General features: G+C 46.7%; 1 protein-coding gene across 1 annotated transcript in view; it reads left to right on the top strand.

The window, feature by feature from the left end:
- The first annotated feature begins 2,821 nt into the window (after positions 1–2,821).
- LOC137630536 (E3 ubiquitin-protein ligase Topors-like) overlaps positions 2,822–21,983 on the top strand; it is a 65,160-nt gene continuing 45,998 nt past the window's right edge. Inside the window, exon 1 of the mRNA XM_068362053.1 lies at positions 2,822–3,114. The gene's annotated coding sequence lies outside the window, so the exon portion shown is untranslated. The remainder of the gene's footprint in view (positions 3,115–21,983) is intronic.

Here is a 21,983-nt window from a genome sequence, read left to right as displayed (position 1 = left end):
CCCTGCTTAACAAGGGATCTTGTCTGCTGGCATAATACATGTTTCCATGCTTCTGTCTTAATTATACTTTCTTTTTTAGTAGTTTATATTGTTGCTTACTTTCGCATGATAAACTTCATAGAACCTAAGTAACGTGAAAGATACCGAATGCCTCTTTCTCCTCTCCATCTGTTATTTCCTTTGTCCATAGAGACAAAGAAAATTAAAATTTTCCAGAGCCAGGTTCATACTCAACACAATATCCAAATTATTTAATTTTAGTTAAATACCTGCTGTTCAGTAAACGTTTTACTTGGTGTTCTAATGTCATCATGGGAGAAGGAAACTCCAAGATCAAACCATTGTTCTCTAGTCATTTTTAGTGAGTGCCATAGTCCCTTTACCATGGTCTTAAACTGTCGGGTTCTTTCTGCTTTTATAAACCTTCTCAAAGTGCCGATCATTTTCATGTACTGGCTCCAGAACGTGTTTTTTCAGACTCCAGTTTCTCAGCAATTCTATGGACGATTTGACATGATTCTATACCAGCTGTTGACTTTTCCCCGTGACAACAAATCTCCCAGCAGTGTATCTAATACACTAAGATCTTCCGGCAGCTTGAGTTAATGTGTGTCAGCTCTGGAACCTGGGTCCACAGAATCGCTTCCATCAGTAGGTCCCTCAACTTTCTCGCATTGTAATTCAATGTTTATTTTGGGATGGCAGAAACTTTCTGATATTAGGGAGAGATCTATATTGTAGGCTTTGGCTGTCAGCAACATGTTGAACACTGAATCCACTAAGAGATGTTCCTTAACTGCCCTTGTCAAAGCTTTGTCCGATAGCATGTATGAAACTGAACTTGGATCATAGACCATTTCGAGAAGCTACTGCAGCCCAGCACCGGATATCAGGTGTCCAATACACCCTAGGTATCTCATTTATGTATGGAATCCTCCCAAACGGACAACAATTGAGCGTAATTCAATGTCAAGGGGATTCAATTTCTATCATGGTGTGACCTTTCCACCAGATTGGCTGGTCAATAACGTGATCACAGGAGAATCCAGATAAGTTCCACCGTGACGCTGTAATGTTCTGAAAGTGCTTAACTATAAAGCTGTTAATGTTAATAACTTGACTTTTAATGTTTTAGTGAATATTACAATACCATTAAAATATGGAATCACAAAAATTTTCAGAATTCAGAAAAATGTATTTGCCGGCAACTAAGGTTCATCACGATTAACCATGAAGTCTTAAAAACGTTTGTAGATAAGAAAAAAAAAAACATTTAATGAAGACCATGAGTAGCAGCTACAGTATCTCCACATGTAGCCTCCTACACCCGCGCCCCCCCCAAAAAAAAAAAAAAAAAAAAAAAAAAAAAACTCAGGACTATGTAATACGAACCAAAGTCATCATTTATTCCTACCCGTAGCAGTTTGTTTATTATTATTATTATTATTATTATTATTATTATTATTATTATTATTATTATTATTATTATTATTATTATTATTATTATTATTATTATTATTATTATTATTATTATTATTATTATTGTTGTTGTTGTTGTTGTAAAAGGTGATAGAAATGGAAGAACAAACAATAAATGCTATTATTAAGACTGTAAAAAGATTCATTTTAATTGTTCATTACTTCTCTCATAGCGTATGTACAGTATTTTCTTATTCCTTTTCCTCACTTGGGTATTTTTCCTTGTTGGAGCTTTGGGCTTTGGGTTTTTCCAACTAGAGTTATAGCTTGACAAGTAATAATAATAATAATAATAATAGTAATAATAATAATAATAATAATAATAATAATAATAATAATAATAATAATAATAATAATAATAATAATAATAGTGAATCAACAGCAACTGTGCACTTACAGTATATTGCTAAATTCCATTGACTGTAATAAGAAAATGACAATGAAGAATTAATCAGGACTACAAATAATGTTAACCTCAAAACATTTTGTTCTTATCAATGGAAGTTTTATGAATATAAGTCAAATCATATAAGAAAAATAAGGATGACATTAAGATAAAACGCACCCATATGTCCCAAGTGAAGGCAGAGTTGCCATTCGCGCTATATCTGGCACTTTTCTGGAGAATTTAGCGCGTATTTTCTATCCAAGAAGGTTGCGGTATTTGATAAATCCAGCACGAAATTAGAGTTTTTTACCGCTCATAGTTTATGATAGACATGTCTTTCTTCCCAACTTGACTATATTTGACGGTCAATTTCAACTCAACAGGGTATTTTCAAATTATATTCAATGGATCATTGATACTCGATAATGTATATAAGTAAATACTTTGCTATGAATTTAGATTAATATGACAAATTGGAAATTGAATAAAAGCAAAATTATAATTTACATGAAAAAGTAGACATAAATAACTAAAAGAAAGATATAAACAAGCAAACAAGGAAAAATACTTTCTAGATAAATACTGTATCTTCCATAGTCATTGACTGTAAATAAGTTGAAAATGTTGAATAATTACGCCTTTCTGAGCTACTGAGACTGAAGGATCTAATATTTATAATTTTAGTGATATCAAGAGATTGTTATAATTCCTATTCGTTAATTATGTAAATTATGAGAGTATTCGATATCCAAACCTGAATAATAATAATAATAATAATAATAATAATAATAATAATAATAATAATAATAATAATAATAATAATAATAATAATAATAATAATAATAATAATAATAATAATATTTGGCTCTTTTCTGGCGCATTTTTGGATGCCCGAGTAGCTTATACAGCGCTTACTCGAAATCAGAAATGGTAATCCTGACTCCTGAGTGAGTCCTGGCTCAAGGTTCCGAGAACCAAAGCATAAACAATACCATGACGTGTGTTTTCCCTCTTCTTAGCAGTGTATTTCATACATTTACTTTATCGTAATGTCATAGTTGAAGTTCAGTGACGAATATGTAAGACGTACGAACTTAATTGAAGGATGATGACGTGAAATTTACTTCTTTCGAAATACAGCAACTCTGGGACTGAAGTTATCCTGGGCAAAGCACATTTTTGGAATACCTACAGCGAGGGTGTCAAAATAGGTTAAATTCACCTTCTTGGCCCCTGGGGCTAATTAGGTAGGTCCTGTGTTCTCTGTTGCATTTGTTAGTTTGTGTTGTTGCATGTCTTAAAGCTTTCGAAGCAGTCACTGTGAAGCATAGCAACGAGGCCTAGTGTGGGGAAGAGACGGTTATATTTCGGTAGACTCCCACCCACCTCTATCTATTGTAAGTTTTATTGGTATTATTTACCATTCCCAGTACATACGTGAGTGAATTGACACCGAATTTGAACAAGTCATTATATTTAATCATTTTAACAAAATATATAATAAAAGGCATATTTGGAATATTTTCGGTATTTTCTTTTAAAATGTTTAAATATAATGACTTGTTCAATTTCCGTGTCACTTCACTCGTCAAGAACATATGTACTGTGAACGCTTACATTAGCAATGTTACGCAACGTTACTAATGTTACACTGCCATTGCTAATGTTAGCAATGCTACGATAATATTAGCATGTGTATTTTAAACCATTTTTCCTTATACCCTTTACACAATATATAAAGAGGTACAAAAGGGTACAGAATCTAACAAACCCACCTAACCTAACCTAGAAGTTCCCAGGTCACAATCCCTACCGGGGGGTAAGCCCCCGGACCCCCTTCCCAGGTCACAACCCCAACCCGGGGGCAAGCCCCCTTCCCCGGTGTGACGGTCTGAACGATCCCCCGATCTCAGAATTCTCCTTGACATTGTATAATGGTTCTTTTCCGCCATTAGCTCGCTTCGCTCGCATGAAAATAAAACATCAAGCTCGTATGTACTGGCAAGCGGTAATGTTGAGCTGCGCACGCTAATATTACAGGAAAATAAAACCTCAACCTCGTATGCACTGGCAAACGGTAATGTTCGCGCATGCGCAGATTATAAAGGAGTATTGTGAGACCGGGGGTTGGTTCAGACCGTCACACCGGTCACAACCCCTATCCAAGGTTCTACCTGTGGTAAAGTTTTACTGTATTACAGATTTTGATTAGAAAATATATGTTAGAGCGGAAATTTTTCTATAGAAAAAAAAGTAGTTTTTTCCTACGTTACATTGCCCCTTAATACCGTACAATAATACCCACCTCTTTTGCAAAATAATAAATAATCCTTCATTTTATTAATTTTCAATGAATCTGTCGTTATTTTATTGAGGAAAAGGTATCCCACCCTACAAGCCTGGGATTTTGGGTGTGGGAAAACAGGACATAACGTAATTATTCAATACTTGAGATTTGTAAAAGGACACAGAACCTAACAAACCCACTTAACCTAACCTAGTAGTTCCCAGCGAACAACCCACAGCCAGTCATCCAGTCCCTTGGAACCACCTTCCCAGGTCACAAACCTTCGTAGGTCACGACCCCCTACCTGGGGGCCAGCCCCCCGGAACCCCATTCCCAGGTCACAAACCTTTGTAGGTCACAACCCCCTAGCCTGGGGGTCAGCCCCCTGGAACCCCATTCCAAGGTCACAACCCCTAGCTGGAGGCAAGCCCCCAGACCCCCCCTTCCCAGAACACAACCCCTAGCCAGGGCAAGCCCCCCGGACCCCCCTTCTCAGGTCAAAACCTCAACTTCAAAACCAAAATATGACTTTTGAAACTTAAGTTTCTTTAGACAAGGAAACACTAAAACTACAGTATATTGCTTCTGAAGGTCAGAATCCTTTAACCTTCGCCCGGTCTCGCTCAGAGAGCTGGAAGAATGTTAGGATCGACGACTGGGAAGATCCTTCATCTCGACCGAAGGATACCACTCTTCGAGTTGGTTCCAGAGGTGCTAAACCAACGTAATCAATTAGGGGAGAGGAATCCTCTCTTTTGGAGAATTTGAGATTCAACTATGGGAGAGGAAAGACATGAAGATTCTACCCAAGAACAGGAGTTCTATGGATGGATGTCAGATTCGAGGGGAACAGCCTTCAGTCTCAGCCGCTAACATAAGACCTGGGCATAGCGGCCTTCCCCCCAGAGCACACACGACTTCCAAAAAGACTTTAGTTGACGACCCTCATCCTCCCCTGGCTACTATGGGTGTTAGCTCGGGAGAGGAAAAACCTTTTGATGACGTTTCCGTGCACTCAGGCAGGGCACTCCGTGTTTCCGCCAGACGGATTGTCACCCCTTCGGAGCAGAAAGATTCGGATCGTATTTTTCTAAAGGTTCGGGCTTGCATCAGGAAGGTTAAAAACCTGGGAGACCCTGATAACATCCCGACTGAGGGCAAGGATACGGTTCTGGACCAGTTGCCTGGCATTCCTAAACCTTCCAGACCCAAGATAGCCTTACCTTGGGGAAGGAGAGTTTAGGCAGCAAGGAAGAGAGCTTTCGCCCAAGTAGCTGGCACCTCCCGCTTTCTTGTTCGGTGGACTCCTCTAGGTTACTTCCTCCTCCTTATGTAAGGCAGAAGACATGAATTAATATGCTGATTTGCAACAACTGGACATAATGCTTGAAAGCACATAATACAATAAATGGTACATGTAGGATAATGACAATAATAGTGAATACTGGTACATGTTAAATGTGTCTTTGTTGCGTAACTGAAATACAAACCACTCTATTTTAAACACAAGACTTACCCGGTAGTTATATATATAGCTTACGTCCTCGACGTCAACGGCAAAAAATTCGAAACTCGCGCCAACCGCCAGTTGGATAGCCAGGTGTACCACCCCTGCACCCTAGCAAGGTACCTGGGAACCATTTCAGTGACCTCCATATATTCCCTGCCGTCGCTAGCGGCGACATGTGAATTCTACTCCGTCATTACTGATCGTTTTTTTGGTGAAGTACAAATCTTTGGTTATTGACTCCTGCCTGTTTTTTATCTCGCTTTGGATATTTCTTGATTTTGTTTGGATTAGATGAATTTTGACCTTTGCTTGTCTGAATTCTCTTTAAAATTTCAAAATGGCCACCCCTCCTATAACTTTTAGGTTATGTGTGACTAGTGGGTGTAAGACCCGAATGGCTAAAGCCTCTCTTGACCCCCATTCTCTCTGTGTTGCATGTAGAGGTAAAGAATGTGATTTAGGTGATCGCTGTGATGAATGTGTTTTACTGTCAGAGCATGAATGGATTGAGTTTGATAGATACAGACGTACACTCAAAAGGGATAGATTGAGGCGTAGTTCTTTTCGCTCATCTAGAGATATTTCCTCTTCCCATGTCATTAATCCTATTCCTTCACCTGTCGTGGTAGATCCCGATCCCACCATTGCAATTGCTAATGAACCTTCACTAAAAGATATGTTAGTGGCGATTCAAGCTCTCGGCGCTAAAGTTGAATCTTTGGCTGCGGACAGGACACGATGTCCGATGTGCAACTATTAAAAGGTGAAAGTGCAAGTGCAGTGAAGTTAAGTGCATTGGAGGTTGCGCCTGCTCGTGTCTGTCGTCCTCCTATTCCTAGACCTCTTCCAAGCTCCCCAACCTCTGGGAGAAGGAATGTCAAAAGGCGAAAGGAGACGAGAGGCTTTAACAAACGAGCAGACGGTCGCCCTCACCATTGGAAAGGTGAGGTTAAGTGTTTTTCGTCATATTCGGATGACACCATGCCTAAAAGAGGCTGGAAGCTCACTTCCAGACCTCTTAAGAGGACCTATGATAAGGCCTATCGACGTCCTGCTAGTTCAAAGCCTGGAATACTCCAGAGCCTTTTGAAAGTTCCCTGTTAAAACGTCCTTATAGAACGCTGGACATTTCCAAGGATCCTTCTGTGCACTCAGGACCAGGCTTTACCTCATTCCAAGCTCCCAAGCAGTCTTCAGACTGGTTTTCGCCTTCTAGGCGCTCTGTTCCGTTTAGCGATGAGGAGAACGTTGTGATTTCATCACCCATTTCACAACGTTCGGATCCTAACTTTGTAATTCTTCAAGACATGCAAAGCAGGCTCTCGTCCTTTATGCAATCATACCAGCGTAGCGACAAATCTCATATTAGCGGTTGTGATCGGAGCAGCGAACTAGGACGTGTTCCCGAACGCCCTTGTAATCGGGGATCTAAGCTTCCTGCTAGCCGCTATGAACGTCCTTTAGGAAGTGATCATGATCGTTCTCCTAAGTCCCCAGGCCACAGTTCTTTTATTGAATGCGAACGTTCTTTCAAGAGCAAGAGCAAGGAGTTCCTGCCTTCAGACAGTGTGCTCATGCGTTCTTCTAAGAAAGACGTCGGACGTCCTGTTAAACAGGTTATTGAACGTCCTTGCAAACGCGTTACCAAACGTCCTGTTAAACAGGCTTATGTTTGTTCTTTGGATAAGTCTTTCGAACGTCCTTCGATTCAGGATCCTGGACTTCCTACGGAACAGGCTGCCGATCCTCCTTCGGAACCGGCTGCCGAATGTCCTTGCAAACAGGCTACTTAATGTCCTTACAAGCAGGCTGCCACACGTCCTATAATTCAGGAAGTTTCTTTCTCCGCCAATTATTTTAGTGAGCGTCCTTCAGGTCGTGTTTTTTGTGCCTATAGCTCCGCCCTCGCCTCCGTCTGAGTTTACTCTTGGGAAAGCCTCTAAGAAAGCCCGCTTTACTAAGATGGTATTGTCGCGCTCGTCTTAGAGAGCTCTTAAATTGATGGGTGACTGGTTACAGTCTAAGAAGGCCTTAGGAAAGACGGCTTTTTCCTTTCCTCCAGCTAGACTGGCTTCGAGGTCGAGCATCTGGTACGAGACAGGAGAAGTTCCCGGCTTGGGGATTCCTGCCTCTGCCCAGGGAGATTTCTCTAGCCTTGTAGATGCTCCTCGTCGGTCGGCCATGAGAAAGACCAAGATTTTTTGGTCTACTTCAGAGATGGACCACCTTCTCAAGGGAATTTTTCGAGCCTTTAAAGTTTTTAAATTTTTAGACTGGACACTTGGGGCTTTGGGTAAAAAAGTTGAGACTTTTAAAGAGGGGGATACCTCTGCCCTGGTCCATTTGGTGTCGTGCATGGACAAAGCCTTGAGGGATGGCTCTAACGAACTTGCAGCTCTATTTTCTTCAGGCATTCTTAAGAAAAGAGATCAACTTTGCTCTTTTCTTTCTCTGGGGGTTACTCCCTTCCAGAATTTCGAACTTTTGTATGCGCCTCTTTTTCCATTGCTGTTCCCACAAGAACTTATCAGGGAGATTTCTGCAGCTTTAGGTCAGAAGGCTACTCAGGATCTTGTCTCCAAGACTGCTAGAAAGGCTCTTCCTCCCTCTTTTACCAACCGCAAGCAAAAGGAAGATACTTTTCCCAAGTTTTCCCAGAACTTTCGAGGGAGATCTTCCAGCAGGGGTAGTTCCAGACCTGATGCTAGGAGTAAGAGAAGAGGCTTCAGAGCAGGGCGAAGCAGAGTCTGACTGCTTTCGCCTTCAGGCAGTAGGTGCCAGACTACTCAAATTCTGGCAAGCGTGGGAGAAGAGAGGAGCAGATCAGTGGTCTATTCAGATCTTGAAGGAGGGTTACAAGATCTCCTTTCTAGGGAGCCCTCCTCTGGTCTTAGTTCCCGTTGATCTCTCTCCCAGATACAGAGAGGAGGCAAAGAGACAAGCTCTGTCGAACCAAGTGTCTCTTATGTTAGAAAAGGGGGCCATAGAGAAGGTTCAGGATATTTGTTCACCAGGTTTCTTCAACCGTCTATTCCTGGTACCCAAGAACTTGGGGGGATGGCGTCCAGTTCTGGACGTGAGTGCGCTGAACAAGTTCATCATCCAAACGAAGTTCACCATGGAAACTTCGAAGTCAGTGCTAGCAGCAGTAAGGAGGGACGACTGGATGGTCTCATTAGACCTTCAGGACGCCTACTTCCACATCCCTATCCATCCAAGCTTCAGACCCTACCTAAAGTTCATTTTCATGGGAGATGTCTTCCAATTCAGAGCCCTTTGCTTCGGCCTTTGCAAAGCACCTCAGATCTTTACGAAGCTCATGCTGAATGTAGCAAAGATCCTCCATTCAAGGGGCATAAGAGCCTCCCTGTATCTCGACGACTGGCTTCTCAGAGCGCACTCTTACGATCACTGCCTGAAGGATCTTCAGACAACCTTGGACCTTGCGAAAGAACTGGGTCTCCTTGTAAACAAAGAAAAGTCTCTCTTGGTTCCATCTCAAGAGATTTTATATTTGGGGATGACAATACGGAGTCAGATTTTTCGAGCTTTTCCGTCTCCCTTAAGGATAGAGCAAGCCAAGTTGAAACTAAGATCGTTTCAAAGCAAGAAAGTATGTTCAGCAAGGAAGTGGATGAGTCTGGTAGGAACCCTCTCCTCCTTGGAACAATTCGTTCCACTGGGAAGACTGAATCTTCGTCCTCTCCAGTTCCATCTCAACAGCCATTGGGATAAGGAGAGGGACTTAGAAACGATATCCATTCCTATCACGAACCCATCAAAGACTGCCTTTCGGTGGTGGGAAGAACCAGACAAGTTCCAGGAAGGTCTCGACTTATCAATAAAGAGCCCAGACCTTGTGTTATGCTCCGACGCCTCGGACACAGGATGGGGAGCAACCCTAAACAAGTTAGAAGTCTTGGGTCTATGGTCAGAGACCAAAAAATCCTTGCATATAAATCACAAGGAGTTGTTGGCAGTCCTTTTGGCCCTCAAAAGTTTCGAGGAATTAGTCACCCACAAAGTTCCCGTACGCGCCCACATCCTTCTGCGTCCTGGCGCCCGCCAGCAGTTCCTGATCCAGCACGCCAGCACCCACACTGCGCCTCAGCGTTCCACGGTTCCTGCCTCGTCGCGCGCAGTTCAAGAGGCTCTTACGTTAGCGCACAGGCGCTCACAGGTACCTCTGGACTCGCAGCGCCCATCTGGAGTTGGGCGCGAAGCGCGCCCATCGCATGCAGTTCCAGTTACAGTACGGCGCACACGTACTCGCCAACGCGCCAGCGTGCTTCTACATCACAGCGCGCAGTCCAGGAAGTGCGCTCACAGACACCCCTGGACTCTCCTTCCAGACCGCGCGATCCTGCACGCGTTCCAGCCGCGCGTGACGCTCCGGTTGCGCGCCAGGTTCCAGTTCTCAAGGCGCCTCATGCAACCCTCCAGCGCACACCCGTGCGCCCTAATCCAACCGCGCGCCCTGCTCGCCCACCGCAGCACCGCACACCAGCACGCCCACATCCTGATGCGTGCCATGCGCGCCCACGATGACCTGCACGCCCACAGGTCAATACAGTATGCCTGTTCTCTCGGATCAGCGCCCTCCTACGCTCCAACGCGCGAACCCACCCTTGCGCTATCCTGAACCTGTGCTCTCGCGCCCTTGCCTGGTTCTTCCGGATACGCGCCAATGCCCTCTCGCACCCGTCAGTGCCGCATCAGGATGATGCGCGCCCTCGTATCCGGACTCCTCTCGTTCCAGCTCCTGCGCGCCACACGCCCTTGCCATCTCCTGCGCGCCCGCACCATCGCACCCATGCACCTGTGGCCTCGCCACCGCGCCCTCGTGCCCGCTCCACCAACCTCTCACGCCCGCGCGAGCGCGAGATTCCTGTAACACGCGATCCTTTCGCGCCTGATCCTGGTTAGGGCCCATCGCGCAACCTCCAGTGTGAGCGTCGCCAGGCGGATAGGTCATCGTCTCGTCCCCCTCCCCGCAAGCGCAGAACAGTGCGCTCACCGGAGGAGGGCCGGCTCCCTGACAGGTCTAAGGACTCTTTTGTTTCAGCTTCTCAGGCGAACCCGCATTTGTCGACTCCTCTAAGGGATCGAACGATCCCCTTCCCTCCAGAAGAAGTGTCTGACAGCGCGACTGTAAGCCAGCAGCCCTGGTTCGGGACCCTGGTCAGAGCTCTTGTGCAGGCGATGAAGCCCGTCCTCTCTGACATGGGTCACAAATCAGCGGACAGGTCTAGGAACATTTCTTCCACAGCTTTTTCCTTTCAGGCAGACCCTGTTGTAGTTTCCACTCATAGGGATCTTGCGATCCCTTCCCTCCAGAGGGTGTCTCTGACAGCGCTGCTGTCAGTCGGCTGCCCTGGTTTGGGTCCTTGATCAGAGCAGTTGTGCAGGCTTTCAAGCCCGCATTTTCTGAACTAGGCCTCAAATCAGCAGCTATCTCGGCCCTCCTGAAGAGGAAGAGAGGAGTGGACGACGTGGTTACTTCTCCAAGGGCGAAACTGGCTCCTCTCCATCCCCCTTGGACGAGGATTTTCCGTCCTCGGGATTCAAGTGAGGTGAGACCTTCTCCCATCGCACCAATGGGAGAAACCCCGTCTCGCGCCTAGAAGTCTCCTCGGGTGGAGGTGGAGAAGAGCCCCCACCATCTTTGTTGGAATCCTGCATTCCTCCTAGGATGGAGTTAAAGGACTCCAAGATGGTTCCGAAATTTTTTTTCGAGGATCAGACTAGAGCCAGCTAAGCCCGCAGAAAACGTCCACGAGTCCCCCCAAGTCCCCTTTGGGGACTGGAGACCTTGCTGCTAGTCCATCAGGTGGAGAGCCTCAGGAGTCGGAGTATGCCTTCTGGCAAGTTTTGACTCATATGAGGAACTTTAACGGATCCTCGGATCCGGAGATTCCTCCTCGAGAGGGCAAGGACACGGTTCTGGACCGAGTCTTTGGTACCCAAAAGCCCCCTAAAACCAGTGCGCCTTTGCCTTGGTCCTAGGAGGTCAAGAGTGCCAGAGATAAGGTCGAGAGCCAGCTCTCTGAGCTAGCCTCCTCCAGCCGTTCCAGCGCCGGAAATAAACTCCTCCCACCTCCTCGTATCCACCAGAGGAGGTACTTCGAGATCATGGAGGAGTCCTGTTTAGCTCTTCCCCTCCACCACTCGGTGGAAGAGCTCTCCAGGGGAGTCCCTCTCGAGAGACTCTCCAAGCGCCCAGTGTCATTCTCAGCCTCGGAGATCCTCTGCCAGGAGAAGGTAGCGAACTGTGCCATGCAGGCCACTTCATGGCTGGATATCTGGCTAGGATCTCTTGGCATCCTGATACGATCCGAAGACTTGTCTAAGGAGAGTACCAGGAAGGCCTTGGAGACCTTCCTTCTTTCAGGCACTCGTACCATCGAGTTTCTGGCCCACCAAGTCTTGAACTTGTGGGTTAACACTATCCTGAAGCGCCGTGATATGGTGTCTGAAAGATTCAACTCGAAGGTCCCCAACACCGAGGTCAGTAAGCTCAGACATTTCTCCCTTTTGGCGAGTAGTCTGTGAGCCGAAAGATGTAGAGCAGGCGGCTGAGAGGTGGAGGAAGTCCAACCAGGACTCCCTCCTCCAGAGGGCTTTAACACCAAAGCCCTATAAGCCTCCAACACCTCAAACACCTCGCCCTGCAAAGACGACAGAGCCGGCAGTAGCAGCAAAGGCAGCGGTGTCCAAACAGCCCTTTCCCATCAAGGACAGGAAAGACAAGAAGTCCTCCAGGGGAGGCAAAAATCCTAGGGGGAATGGCCGAGGCCGCAAACGCTAGGATTGGCAGTCCCCCCGCATGTCCACCAGTGGGGAGATGCCTTCAAAGTTGCGCGGACTGGTGGCAGCAACTCGGGGCCGATTCCTGGATGATCTCCGTGATCAGCCAAGGATATCGCGTCCTGTTCATAACATCTCTACCTCCCCTGACAGCGAATCCAGTGTCGTTGAGCTCTCTTGCTATGGGATCGGCAAGAGGGCAAGCCCTTTGGGCAGAAGCCGAGACCATGTTGAAGAAGGACGCTCTCCAAGAGGTCGTCGACGGCTCCCCAGGCTTCTACAGTCGAATCTTTCTTGTAAAGAAGGCGTCTGGAGGCTGGAGACCAGTCATCGACCGCTCAGCTCTGATTAGGTTTGTCAAGCAGACCCTGTTCAGCATGGAGATGGCAGACACGGTCAGACTCGCAGTGAGACCGCGAGACTTCATGTGCACACTGGATCTGAAGGACGCGTACTTCCAGATCCCAATCCATCCGTCTTCAAGGAAGTACCTAAGATTCAGCCTAGACAACAAGATCTACCAGTTCAAGTTGCTGTGTTTCGGTCTCTCAACAACACCTCAGGTTTTCACCAGAGTGTTCACCCTGATATCTTCGTGGGCACACAAGATCGGCATCCGTCTCCTCCGTTATCTGGACGACTGGCTAATCCTAGCAGACTTGGAGTCAAGCCTTCTTCGATACTGAGACAAACTTCTGGGGATTTGCCAAGATCTAGGGATCATGGTAAATCTCTAGAAGTCTTCTCTGCTTCCTACCCAAAGACTGGTATATCTAGGCATGATATTGGACACCAATCTCCACAAAGCCTTCCCATCAGACGACAGGATAGCAAGGCTGAGGAAGGTCGCAAGTCCTTTTCTCAGACGAGATGAACTCCCAGCCTAATCGTGGTTACGTCTCCTCAGCCATCTCTCATCCTTGGTCCGTCTAGTTCCCACTGGTCGTCTCAGAATGAGATCCCTGCAATGGCGACTCAGTCCCGGTGGAGTCAAGGACACGATTCCCCGGACGTCTTGATCACTATGGGTCTCGCGGAACGGACGGACCTTCAGTGGTGGGTGGCAGACGAGAACCTACGAAAGGGAGTGGATCTTCTCGTCCTCCCCCCGGATTTGATGCTGTTTTCGTACGCCTCAAAGAAAGGGTGGGGGCCCACGTTCTGAACCACAGGACCCCAGGCCTGTGGTCAGAATCAGAAAAGTGCCTTCACATAAATCTGCTAGAAATGAAGGCCGTTTTTCTGGCCCTTCAACAGTCCCAACAGCACCTGGCGGGTTACTCTGTGGTGGTGATGAGCGACAACACCACAGTAGTGGCTTACATCAACAAGCAGGGAGGTACGTTTTCAGAACAGCTATCCTATCTTGTAGTAGAGATACTGAGATGGACCGAAGTCGACTCGATTCCACTTTTGGCTCGCTTCATTCCGGGCAAAAGGAATGTGCTCGCTGACAGTCTGAGCAGAGCGTCTCAGATAGTGAGTACCGAGTGGTCTTTGGATCATCAAGTAGCCAACAAAGTCCTGACTTTGTGGGGTTCCCCGACTGTGGATCTGTTCGCGACAGCGTTGAACTTAAAACTGCCGCTGTACTGCTCCCCAGTCCCGGACCCCAAGGCTCTCTGGCAAGATGCTTTCCAACAACAGTGGGACAACATCGACGTATACGCCTTTCCCGCGTTCTGTCTGATGAGGAGGGTACTCAACAAGACCAGACTATCGGTCAACCTCTTGATAACTCTCATAGCTCCGCTGTGGCATCACGCGGAATGGTTCCCGGACCTTCTGCAACTCCTTACGGAGCCTCCGAGAGAACTCCCTCCGCGACACGAGCTACTCAAACAACCACACGCCAACATCTTTCACAAAGCCGTAGCTTTGCTTCGGTTTCACACCTGGAGACTATCCAGCATCTCCTCGCAGAGAGAGGATTTTCACAACAAGTTGCGGAAAGGATGTCTGGACACCTGCGAAAGTCATCCGCTGGGGTCTACCAGGCGAAGTGGAGAGTTTTCTGTGGTTGGTGTCGTGGAAGGGGTATCTCTCCACTCGATGCCACTATTCCAGCAATAGCTGAGTTCTTCGTGTACTTGCGAGAAGAAATGCGCCTCTCAGTCTCGGCAGTGAAAAGCTGTCGCTCAGCCTTAAGGGTAGCCTTCAGGCTCAAAGGAGTGGACATTTCTTCTTCGCTAGAACTTTCCCTACTCATACGTAGTTATGAACTTACCTGCTCTCAGTCGGAAGTGAGACCGCCTCCATGGAACGTGGTTCGAGTTCTCAGGTCTCTTAAGAGACCTCCCTATGAACCATTACGCCAGGTTTCAGATCGCCACCTGACTTGGAAGACGGTGTTCCTACTAGTTTTGGCGTCAGCCAAGCGAGTTGGCGAACTTCATTGTCTCTCGTATGACATCGCCCATTCAACTTCATCCCTGAGTTTATTGCTAAGACTGAGAATCCAGGAGTGCCGGACCCTCGCTTCGACTCATTCCGGATGTCGAGTCTTCGTTCCGTAACAGATGACCCAGACCATCTCCTACTGTGCCCAGTAAGGAATCTGAGGCTATACCTGAAGAGAACAGCTGCATTTCGTCCCCAAGTGCAGGCATTGTTTGTTAGCACTGGGAGATCGAAGAAGAGGGTTACCAAGAACACCATCTCAGCATGGATTCGAAAGGCAATCCATCTGTCCCTGAATCCTGACCCTCCGCCATTACATCGTCCTAGACCTCATGATGTCAGGGGAGTAGCTACGTCCCTGGCCTTAAAGAAGAACTTCTCAGTGACGCTGGTTCTACAAACAGGGGTGTGGAAGCATCAAACGACCTTCACAGCCCACTACCTACAAGAAGTGACCCACAGGAGGCTCGATACGTTCTCTATCGGCCCTGTGGTGGCTGCACAACAGCTGGTTTAAACCTCAGGCTCCTTAATGGACAAGTAGCAGAGGGTTGAGGGCATTGTTACCCGGTTTTAGTCTGCATGAAAGAAAAGGTATGTATGGCCCTTATTCTTTTCTTCATCCTCCCCTCTCTTGGGAAAAGCAGCATCCTGGGTCCTCTGCACAGCTGACTTCAAACCACTGCAGGTAAACCATGTTCCCTTGTGTTCCTAGTATTAAGCTGATACTGTCGCGTCCCCATACCCTGACGAGGTGGTATTGGGAGAGTCCTAGCCTAAAGTTTCCATCTAAAGAACTTCATGTCAACTTCGTAGGACGAGTCACACTTTTTCTTTCACACACAGCTTACGTAGGCCGCAGCCCTTGCATAGCAAGGTGCGAGCGAGGTGCAGGAACTCTTTATTGTTGAGTGCTGACACACTCAGATAATGAGTACCCGGGCAAAGCCAAAAGCCAGTATGGCTGGGACTTATTCCTCCCTTCCTAAGGGTTAAGTCACCCACTTTAAATAGCGTGGTTTGTATTCCAGTTACGGAACAAATGACAAATTTGTAGATAATTTGTATTTTTCCTAACTATACAACCTTAGCTATTTAATCAAACTTGCCCGCCAGCCCTATCCCCCTTGAAGTCCTACCTCTAAGCAAAGTGAGCTTACAACACAGGTGTGTGAGGGGGGAGGGTAGCTAACCTTTCATAGTCTTCCAACAGTATACCAACGTGGGAGCACCTTTCCTGTTTCCGGGTTAGGTTGCGATTCTGATTGTTTTTCTTTATTATTTAAGTGAAATTATAATTGTTATTTAACTTTTCAACTTTTTCTCCTTGGGAACCATTCCCTTCGGAGGATTAGTGATTCTTCCTATTAGTGAATATTTTTAGCCGATTTAAATAATTGTAATTCTTGTTTTATGACAGTTAGCCTACTCTCCGCTCCCTTTCTCCCGCCGATGTCGACCTGGGAAGGGAGGGCGCAGTTCTTATTTTATGTTTGTTCCCTCGGTGGTCTCCTTTCCTGTCGTGGACCAGGTGTTCCTCCCGGGGGAGTTTTTAGTTACATAATTTATTTTACTTATCCTCAGTTAGCGATGCAATTCTTCTCCATTCGCCTAAGAGAGCCAACGAAGAAGAGCTGTTCTGTTCATGCCTGGGGAATCTGCTGTCACTGTCCACCCTCAGAGGATGTCATCATGGGCGGCATCCCTTCTCTGAGAAGTACGCCCGTGGCAGCACCTGATCAGCACTTCATCTTCGAGGAACTAGCTCCGGCTACGCTTCCTCAGACAGCGCTCTTGGCAGATCATCTTAGAATGCTACCAGGAGGTTCGCCTCAAGGTGTTAGACAACTTTCCCTTCCGAGGGAGAGTTTTCCTCCCCAGGTGTGGGGTTGTTTCTCCCTTCCGAGGGAAAACTTCCCTACGAAGTGATCACCCCTCTCGTTCACTAAAGGGGCCTCTCATAGAGACTCCTCTGTAGAGGATTGCTACCGGTCCTGTCCCCGGTACAGCCTGCTGAGGCCCTACCTAAGCGTGCAGCTGTGCCCCAACGCTCTCCAGCTCACCAGCACTCTCCAGCTCCCCAGCGCCCTGCAGTGCACTCCGTCACGCTTTACAGAGCACCCACTCTCTCCTGCTTGTCAGTGCTCTACAATGCTTCGGCGCGTGCCTTCACCTGCTTGTCCTTAGATCATTCCAGCATAACCTCACCACAGAGAGCAACGTTTGCCAGCTCACCAGCCAACCTACAATCGCCGGCGAAACAGGGCTCGTCGAAACCTCAGCGCGTGCCCGCGCAACTACTGTCTTCTGCACCCCAACGATCTCATGCGCACCAGTGCTCTCCTATGCGCCAGATCTCCCACGCGCTTTCCCGCTTGCGCGCCCGCACGCTTCTGCGCAATACCCTGCACGCCAACGCTCTCCGGCGCGCCAGCTCTCTCCTGTGCACTTGAGCTTTCTGAGCCAGTGCACACCGGTGCACCAGCGCTCTCCTGCGCAGTGTTTTCCTGCGCCAGTGCTTTTTTGCGCATTCACTGAAAATTGCTCTCTAGCAGAAACTGGGCACCAGCATCATCCTGCGCGCCAATGCTCCAATACTCTCCTGCCCACTCGCGCGAGAGGCAAAAAGAAGGATAAACTTTTTAACAGGTCACCATTGCCCCATTCCCCTCCCCACAAACGCATAGTACAGCATGCCCGCTGGGAAAAGAGGGAAGTGGCTTCACAGAAGAGTTCAAGATCCCGAAGATTCCATCTTCCAAGGCAAATCAACCGCATCTACTATCGGTCGAGAGACTCACAGGGAATCCTTGGTCCCTTTCTCTTCAGGAGTTTTTCCCGACAGTACCATTGTCAGCAAACATGATCTGAATGTTGTAAACGGCCTATCATTAGCTCGCAAATCTCTAATTACCAGAACGCCGATTTATAGCTCATCTTCCACCAATGAGAAATCATCAACTGACTGATTGCTAGATCACCATTTGCCGATCGCCAGATTGCCAATTGTTCTCTACTACTCAATAATCTAGACGTTTTATTCCAGCTTCGACCAAGTTGTGGAATGATCTTCCTAATCGGGTAGTTGAATCAGTAGAACTTCAAAAGTTCAAACTCGCAGCAAATGTTTTTATGTTGAACAAGCTTGCATAAGTCCTTTTATAGATTATGAATTAAATTTTTAAAGTACTGTAATTTGTTTTAATTTTCATTACTTATTTTGTTTATTTATTTCCTTATTTCCTTTCCTCACTTGGCTATTTTTCCCTGTTGGAGCCCTTGGGCTTATAGCATATTGCTTTTCCAACTAGGGTTGTAGCTTAGCTAGCAATAATAATAATAATAATCTATTTGATTATTGACCTCCAGTCTCGCCAATTGCTAACGATCTCCGATTGCTAGTCAATAACCAGTCATCAGCTTGCTGATCACTAAATCACTGATGGACAGCTCGTCAGCTTGCTGATCTCTAGCTCACCGATCGCCAGTCCACGATCGAGCGATCATCAATGGCTCATCGATCACCAACTGACGATTATTAAACCATTCTGCTGTCTCTCGGGGCTCTCCAAGCCGATGACCAAATTAATAATCGCCAACCTTCCTTGGCTGACTGAACACCAGCAGTTCGTCACTCAGACTTACTAGTCAACCTCTGCCCATGGTTCCCTAGATTGGAAGGCATACAACACACTTCTCGCAACTCGCCGTTCGCCATCACACCAATCCACCAAAGCGATCAGCAGCCCCATCAGCGGCTTGTCGACAGGTGACTACTCGCGAGCACTCTTCAACTGCACAGTAACCACGATACCCAGGCGTTAACCATTGATTAACATTTGCCAGATTGATGCTGTTCTAAGGAATAGCATCAATCCCGTCAGGGCGCATGGTAGGGTTAAGCGTTGCCTTCTATCAGTTGAAGGAGTTCTCTCCCAGGGAAGAATCCTTACACGGTGTCGCTTCCCTTCCTTTCCGCCACGAGTCAAGGCCCCAGCATCAACAATCTCTCATGCGAAAAGTCCCTTTGGGTCGATGTCCACACCATTTTTGAGGAGTATGGACACGGGCTAAGACCACAGGTCATCATGTGCATGCTGGACCTAAAGGACGCATTCTTCCAGGCCCAAAACAATCCATCTTTGAGGAAGGATTGGAGATTCAGTCTAGACAAGCAAGAAACACCAGTTCAGGGTACTGTGCTTTGGTCTTTCCAGAGCACCCATCCTAGACTCACAGGATCGGCTTCTGTCTCCTCCGTTTCTGGACGACTGACTGACTTTAGCAGACTTGGTGGCAACCTTGCATTCGCACCGAAACTTCTGAAGTCTTTTTACCAAACTCGGGTGATCATGGTAAACCTTTGGAAGTCTTCCCTACTTCCGTCACAGGAGACTGGTATATCTGGGAATGATTCTAGACACCAACCACAAAACCTTCTCATCAATAACAGGCGTAGAAAAAGTCCGAGACCCTCTCTCAAAACGAGAAGAACTCCCAGCCCAGAGTGACTTATTTTTTCCTCGGACACCTATCATCTCTGGCCTGTCTAGCCTCCAACGGCCGCCTCAGGATTCATTCTCTCCAGTGGCGGCTTGAGTCCGATTGGAATCAGGCCTTCGATTCCCGGGACATTCTGATCCCATGGGACCGGAAGTTTGGACAAACCTCAAGGGATGGGTGTCAGTCGAGAATCTACGGAGTGGTATAACCTTCTCATCCTTCCCAACTCCTCGGACTTGATGCTGTACTTAGACACATCAAAAGAAGGAAGGAGGGACCATAGTGCTGCACCACACAACCTCAGGCACCTGGACAGAGTTCGAAAGTAGCTTCACTTAAATTTCTTAAGAGATGAAGGCCAACTTTCCAGTCCTTCAACAGCTTCATCAGTTCCTAGTAGGTCACTCTGGTGTGATGAATGACAACACCACATAGGGGCTCACTTTTGCAAGCAAGAAGGAACTTACTCGCAGCCTCTTCCCATCTAACAGTGTAAATACTAAGATGGGCCAAAGTCCGCTGGTACCACTATCAGCCAGCTTCATTCCAGACTAGAGGAATGTGGTTGCCGACAGCCTGTTCACAGCATCTCAGATAAGGTGTACCAAATGGTCTTTGGATCACCTTGTAGCCGACAAAGTCCCGACTTTATGGGGTTCTCCAACTATGGATCTGTTCGCAACGCCCTGAGCCTCTGGCTTCCACTGCTCCCCAGTCCTAGACCCCAAGGCTGTCTGGCAAGAAGCATACCAACAACAGTGGGTACAACAATGACGTTTACGACTCGTCCCTGTTTTTGTCTGAAGAAAAGGGTACTCAACAAGGCTAGAACATCAGTCAGCCTTTTAAGGGCTCTCATAGCTCCGCTATGGCATTACACGGAACGGTTTCCAAACCTTCTGCAGCTCCTGATAGAGCCTCCAAGAGAACCCTCTCCACTTCACAGACAACCACGCTTTGACATCTACCATAAGCTATAGCTTGGCTATGATTGTACGGTCGCTCCTCTCTCACAGAGGCTTTTCGCAACAAGTTGCGAAGAAGTTGTCTACATGTCTGAGGAATTCTCTCTCTCTCTTTCTCTCTCTCTCTCTCTCTCTCTCTCTCTCTCTCTCTCTCTCTCTCTCTCTCTCTCTCTCTCATTTTTTTCTTGTTTGCTAATTCCTATGGTTATAAGAATTGACCAATATCTGTATTGCACTGTGGTATTTGTGTGCACTGTATATAAAAGGGTTGTATTATTATTATTACTTGCTAAGCTAAAACCCTAGTTGGAAAAACAGGATGTTATTAGCCCAGTGGCTCCAACTGGGAAAATAGCCCAGTGAGGAAAGGAAAGAAAGAAAAATAAAATCCTTTAAGAAGAGTAATGTCATTAATATAGATATTCTATATAAACTATAAAAACTTCAACAAAACAAGAGGAAGAGAAATTAGATAAAATAGTGTGTCCGAGTGTACCCTCAAGCAAGAGAACTCTAATCCAAGACAGTGGAAAACCATGTTACAGAGGCTATGGCACTACACAAGTCTAGAGCACAATGGTTTGATTTTGGAGTGTCCATTTCCTAGAAGTCTCTCTTTTACCTCTACCAAGAGGAGAGTGGCCACCAAACAATTACAACATAGTAGCTAGCCCCTTGGGTGAAGAAGAATTGTTTAGTAAAATCAATGGTCAGGTGTATGATGACAGTGGAGAATGTGTAAGGAATATGCCCGACTATTCGGTGTATGCGTAGGTAAAGGGAAAATGAACCGTAACCAGAGAGAAGGATCCATTGTAGTACAGTCTGTCCTGTTAGACATTATAACACTCTAGCAGTAGTATCTCAATGGGTGGCTGGTGTCCTAGCTATATTGTATTGCCTGCATTGCATAGATTTCTGGAGGTTTTTCATTGTAATCAGTGACTCTCTCTCTCTCTCTCTCTCTCTCTCTCTCTCTCTCTCTCTCTCTCTCTCTCTCTCTCTCTCTCTCACTCTCTCTCTCTCTCTCTCTCTCTCTCTCTCTCTCTCTCTCTCTCTCTCTCTCTCTCTCTCTCTCTCTCGAGTTTTGTGCGCTCTTGTTTTCTAAAATGCAAAAATATGTGTTGTGGTATTAGTGTGTACTATACTAGAGTATTGTATTACAGTATTGTCTAAACCTGAGTTGTTGCGACACAGATACAAACCTTCGCTATTTATAGGGTATTACTTTTGACAACGCTAAAAACCAGCCAAGACAATTTTAGTGAGGGATAATTACCCCATCCACTAGTTAACGGGAGGGGGTTGGTGTAGACTAGCTACCCCACTCACTCACACCTGTCAGTTGAGTAACCACTTATGCTTTTGGCTCGGTAGAGTGCGGACGTGCCGTCTCTCTCTCCCGTTAAACAAACTGCTTTGACTTTATTACTTTTCCTTTTTCTTTTGTGTGTTTGGTTATTGTCCCGCTATGCGGACATGTCCAAGGATTGAAGGCCGCCGCTGCGGCTTCTTCATGTCGTCCCTTTATGCCCGGCTTGCCTGGGAACTCGGTGTTCGCAGGACAACACCTGTTCCGAGTGTAGGGAGTGGCCTGCCCCCCAGTGGGAGAGATTTGCGGGTAAGAGGAAGAAGTCTAAACGC

The sequence above is a fragment of the Palaemon carinicauda genome, chromosome 38 (assembly GCF_036898095.1).
Source record: "Palaemon carinicauda isolate YSFRI2023 chromosome 38, ASM3689809v2, whole genome shotgun sequence".
Classification (NCBI taxonomy): domain Eukaryota; kingdom Metazoa; phylum Arthropoda; class Malacostraca; order Decapoda; family Palaemonidae; genus Palaemon; species Palaemon carinicauda.
The sequence above is the reverse complement of the archived record's forward strand: the minus strand, read 5'-3'. Positions and strand labels throughout refer to the sequence as shown.